The following is a 6,474-nucleotide window of genomic DNA, read 5'->3' as shown; positions in this document are numbered from 1 at the left end:
GCTATAAAAGAGGAAATCGAAAGTAATGCAGTACTAGTGGGGGACTTTAACACCACACTTACATCAATGGACAGCTCATCCAGACAGAAAATTAATAAGGAAACAAAAGCTTTGAATGACACAATAGACCAAATCAATTTAATTGATATTTATAGGACATTCCATCCGAAAACAGCAGATTACATTCTCAAGTGCACACGGAACATTCTCCAGGATATATCATATTGTGGGTCACAAATCAAGCCTCAGTAGATTTAAGAAAAACTGAAGTCATATCAAGCATCTTTTCTGACCACAATGCTATGAGATTAGAAATAAATTACATGGAATAAATGGAAAAAACACAAACACATGCAGGTTAAACAATACATTACTAAATAACCAAGACACCTCTGAAGAAATCAAACAACACCTAGAAACAAATGACAACAAAAACACAATGATCCAAAATCTGTGGGATGTAGCAAAAGCAGTACTAAGAGGGAAGCTTATAGCAATAAAATCCTCCCTCAAGAAACAGGAAAATTCTCAACTAAACAATCTAATGTTACACCTAAAGCAACTAGAGAAAGAAGAACAAACAAAACCCAAACTTAGTAGAAGGAAAGAAATCATAAAGATCAGAGAAGAAAGAAATGAAATAGAAACAAAGACAACAATAGCAAAGATCAATAAAACTAAAAGCTGGTTCTTTGAGAAAATAATCAAAATTGATAAACCTTTATCCAGACTCATCAAGAAATGAGGAAGAAGACTCAAATCAATCAAAGTAGTAATAAAAAAGGAGAAGTTACAATGGACATCCAGAAATACAAAACATCATAAGAGACTACTACAAGCAGCTATATGCCAATGAAGTGGGCAACCTGGAAGAAATGGAAAAGTTCTTAGACAGGTATAACCTTCCAAGACTGAACCAGGAAGAAATAGAAAATATGAACAGACCAATCACAAGCAATGAAATTGAAACTGTGATTAAAATTCTTCAAACAAACAAAAGTCCAGGACCAGATGGCTTCACAGGTGAATTCCATCAAGCACTTAGAAAAGAGATAACACCATACTTCTCAAACACTTCCAAAAAATTGCATAAAAGGAACACTCTCATACTTATTGTACAAGACCACCATCACCCTGATACCAAAACCCGACAAAGATACCACAAAAAACCAAAATTACAGACCAATATCACAGATGAATATCAATGCAAAACTCCTCAACATAATACTAGCAAACAGAATCCAGCAACACATTAAAATGATCATACACCATGATCAAGTGGGGTTTATCCCAGGAATGCAAGAATTCTTCAATATACACCAATCAATCAATGTGATAAACCATATTAACAAATTAATGGAGAGAAACCATATAATCATCTCAATAGATGCTGAAAAAGCTTTTGACAAAACTCAACACCCATTTATAATAAAAACTCTCCAGAAAGTAAGCATAGAGGGAACCTACCTCAGCATAATAAAGGCCATATATGACAAACATCATTCTCAATGGTGAAAAACTGAAAGCATTCTCGTCTAAGATCAGGAAGAAGACAAAGAAGTCCACTCTCACCACTATCATTCAAAATAGTTTTGGAAGTCCTAGCCAGGGCAATCAGAGAATAGAAAGAAATAAAAGGAATCCAAATTGGAAAAGAAGAATTAAAACTGTCACTGTTTGCAGATGACATGATACTATACATAGATAATCCTAAAGATGCTACCAGAAAACTATTAGAGCTAATCAATAAATTTGGTAAAATTGCAGGATACAAAATTAGTGCACAGAAATCTCTTGCATCCTTATACACTAACAAGGAAAGATCAGAAAGAGAATTAAGGAAACAATCCCATTCACTATTGCAAAAATATAATAAAATACTTAGGAATAAACCTACCTAAGGAGACAAAAGACCTATACTCAGAAAACGATAAGACAGGAATGAAAGAAATCAAAGATGACACAAACAGATGGAGAGACATACCATGTTCTTTGATTGGAAAAATCAACAATGTGAAAATGACTATAGTATCCAAAGGAATCTACAGATGCAATGCAACCACTATCATATAAACAATTGCAGTTTTTACAGAACTAGAAGAAGAAATCTTAAAATTTGTTTGGAGACTCAAATGACCCCTAATAGCCAAATCAATCTTGAAGGGAAAAAACAGAGCTGGAGGAATCAGGCTCCCTGACCTTAGACTATACTACAAAGCTACAGTAACCAAGTCATTATTGTACTGGCACAAAAACAGAAATATAGATCAATGGAACAGGATAGAAAGCCCAGAGATAAACTCATGCACCTATGGATGGTCAACTAATCTATGACAAAGGAGGTGAAAAGACAGTCTCTTCAATAAGTGGTGCTGGGAAAACTGGACAACTATATGTAAAAGAATGAAATTAGAACACTTCCTAACACCCCACAAAAAAATAAACTCAAAATGGATTAAAGACCTAAATGTAAGACTGGACACTATAAAACTCTTAGAGGAAAACATAGGAAGAACACTCTTTGAGAGAAATCACAGCAAGGTCTTTTTGACCCACCTCCTAGAGTAATGGAAATAAAAACAAAAATAAACAAATGGGACCTAATGAAACTTCAAAGCTTTAGCACAGCAAAGGAATCTCTGAACAAGATGAAAAGACAACCCACAGAATGGGAGCAAATGTTTGCAAATTAAACAATGAACAAAAGATTAATCTCCAAAATATATAAACAGCTCATGCACCCAAATATCAAAAAAAAAAAAATCCAATTAAAAAAATGGGCAGAAGACCTAAATAGACATTTCTCCCAGAAGACATACAGATGGCCAGGAGACACATAAAAAGCTGCTCAACATCACTAAGTATTAGAGAAATGCAACTCAAAACTACTATGAGGTATCACCTCACACTGGTTAGAATGGTCATAATCAGAAAATCTACAAACAACAAAATCTGGAGAGGGTGTGGAGAAAGGGAACCCACTTACAGTTTTGGGGGGAATGTAAATTGATACAGCCACTATGGAGAACACTATGGAGGTTCCTTAAAAAACTAAAAAGAGAATTATCATATTACCCAGCAATCCCACTACTGGGCATATACCCAGAGAAAATCATAGTTCAAACAGACTCATGCACCCAATGTTCATTGCAACACTATTTACAATAACCAGGTCATGGAAGCAAGCTAAATGTCCATCGCTGGCCAAAGATAAAGAAGATGTGGTACGTATATACATTGGAATATTACTCAGCCATAAAATGGAATGAAATTGGGTCATTTGTAGAGATGTAGATGGACCTATAGACAGTCATACAGAGTGAAGTAAGTCAGAAAAAGAAAAACAAATATCATATATTAACACATATATGTGGAATCTAGAAAAATAGTACAGATTAACTGGTTTGCAAGGCAGAAATAGAGACACAGATGTAGAGAACAAATGTATGGACACCAAAGGAGGCAAGTGGGGGGTGGGTGGTAGGATGAATTGGGAGATTGGGGTTGACATATGTACACTAATTTGTATAAAATACATAACTAATAAGGACTTGTTTTATAAATAAAGTAAAAAAAATTTTTTTTAATTACATAGTCGAAGTCATTGAAGTTCAGGTTCTTTATCTTTCCAATCATCATGCTTCTTTGTTCATTTTGAAAAAGAATTAAAAAACAGCAGAGCAGAAATAAATGAAATAGTGACAAAGAAATAAAAACAATAGCAAAGATCAATGAAACTAAAAGCTGGTTCTTTGCGAAGATACACAAAACTGATAACCCTTTTGTGAGAATCATCAAGATAAAAAGGGAAGGACGCAAATTAATAAAATTTGAAATGTAAAAGAAATTATAATGGAAAACACAGAAATACAAAGACTAATCAGAGACTACTACAAGGGAATATACAACAATAAAATGGACAACCTGTAAGAAATGGACAAATTCTTGCAAAGGTACAATCTCTCAAGAATGAACCAGGAAGAAATACAAAGTATAAGCAGACCAATCAGAAGATTGGAAAATTAAAGTGTGATTAAAGAACTCGCAACAAACAGAAGTCTGCCAGCAGATGGCTTCACAGGTGGATTCTATCAATCATTTGAGAAGAGTTAACACTCATCCTTCTGAAACTAATCAAAAAAAATTTTCAGAAGAAGGAATATCCCCAAACTCATTGTAGGAGGAACTCATTCTACAAAAAAAAAAACAAGCCACAAAATGGGAGAAAATACTTGCATATGATGTGACCAACAAAGGATTAGTTTCCAAAATTTAAAATCAGTTCTTGTGGCTCAATACCATAAAAACAAACAACACAATCAAAAAATGGGCAGAAGACTTAAGTAGACATTTCTCCAAAGAAGACATACAGAAGCTCAAGAGGCACATGAAAATATGTTCAATATTCTAATTATTAGAGAAATGTTAGTCAAAACTATAATGAGATATCACCTCATGCCAGTCAGAATAGCCATCATCAAACACCTACAAACAATAAACGTTGGAGAGTGTGTGAATAAAAGGGAACCCTCTTACACTGTTAGTGGGAATGTAAATTGGTACAGCCACTATGGAGAACAGTTTGAAAGTCACTAAAAAAATTAAAAATAGAGCTAACATATGATCCAGCAATCCCACTCCTGGGCATATATCCAGAGAAAAGCTTGGTTCAAAATTATACATGCACCCCAATGTTCATTGCAACACTGTTTACAGTAGCCAAGACATGGAAGCAATTTAATTGTCCATTGACAGAAGAATGGATAAAGAAGTTGTGACACATATATACAATGGAATATTACTCAGCCATTAAAAAGAATGAAATAATGCCATTTGCAGCAACATGGATAGACCTGGAGATTATCATCCTAAATTAAGTAAGGCAAACAGAGAAAGGCAAATATCATATAATATCGCTTATATGCAAAATCTAAAAAATAATGATACAAATGAATGTATTTACAAAACAGAAACAGACTCATGGACTTAGAGAATAAAGTTATGGTTACCAGGGTAGAAGGGTACAGGAGAGGGATAGACTTGGAATTTGGAATTGACATGTACACACTTCTATATTTAAAATTGATAACCAACAAGGACCTACTGTATAGCACAGGGAACTCTGGTCAATATTCTGTAATAACTTAAATGGGAAAATATTTTGAAAAAGAATAGGTACATGTATATATATAACTGAATCACTTTGCTATACACCTGAAACTAATACAACATTGTTAATCAACTATATTCTAATATAAAACAAAAAAATTTTAAGTTGAAATAAAATAAAATTTTTAAAAAAGAAAAAAATCCTCAGTGTAAAAAATTCTGATATGGAACAGGTGAATTAAGAGGCTATTTCTCTCTTTAAATGTATATGTAATTACATGGAGGTTTTTCTAATTCAAATTAGAAAGATTGGGCCCATGTGTACTTGATGTACATATATTTTACTATAAACAATATATGAATTAGGATAAAACATTTAAATCTATATTCTTTGTTTTTAAGTGTACAGTTTAATGAGTTTCAATGAACATATACAGCCATTTAACCACCACCATAAACAAGATATACCACATGTCTGTTGAGTTCCCAATTGGCCTTTTTTTTTTTTTAATATCTTTATTGGAGTATAATTGTTTTTTTTTGTTTGTTTGTTTTTTTGTTTGTTTTTTTTTGTTTTTGTTTTTGTGGTACGCAGGCCTCTCACCGTTGTGGCCTCTCCCATTGCAGAGCACAGGCTCCAGACGCGCAGGCTCAGCGGCCATGGCTCACGGGCCTAGCCGCTCTGCGGCATGTGGGATCTTCCCGGACCGGGTACCTCCCACCCTCCCTATCCCACCATTCTAGGTGGTCACAAACCACCTAGCTGATCTCCCTGTGCCTTGTGGCTGCTTCCCACTAGCTATCCACCCTACGTTTGTTAGTGTATATATGTCCATGCCACCCTCTCACTTCGTCAGAGCTTACCCTTCCCCCTCCAAATATCCTCAAGTCCATTCTCTAGTAGGTCTGTGTTTTATTCCCGTCCCACCCCTAGTCTCTTCATGACATCATTCTTTTCTTAGATTCCATATATATGTGTTAGCAAATGGTATTTCTTTTTCTCCTTCTGACTTATTTCACTCTGTGGGACAGACTCCAAGCCCCTCAACCTCACTACAAATAATTCAGTTTCATTTCTTTTTATGACTGAGTAATATTCTATTGTATATATGTGCCATATCTTCTTTATCCATTCGTCTGTAGATGGACACTTTGGTTGCTTCCATGTCCTGGCTATTGTAAATAGAGCTGCAATGAACATTGTGGTATATGACTCTTTTTGAATTATGGTTTTCTCAGGGTATATGCCCAGTAGTGGGATTGCTGGGTCATATGGTAGTTCTATTTTTAGTTTTTTAAGGAACCTCCATACTGTTCTCCATAGTGGCTGTATCAATTTACATTCCCACCAACAGTGCAGGAGGG

The sequence above is a fragment of the Physeter macrocephalus genome, chromosome 15, assembly GCF_002837175.3.
Source record: "Physeter macrocephalus isolate SW-GA chromosome 15, ASM283717v5, whole genome shotgun sequence".
Classification (NCBI taxonomy): Eukaryota; Metazoa; Chordata; class Mammalia; order Artiodactyla; family Physeteridae; genus Physeter; species Physeter macrocephalus.
This window is presented reverse-complemented; position numbering follows the sequence as displayed.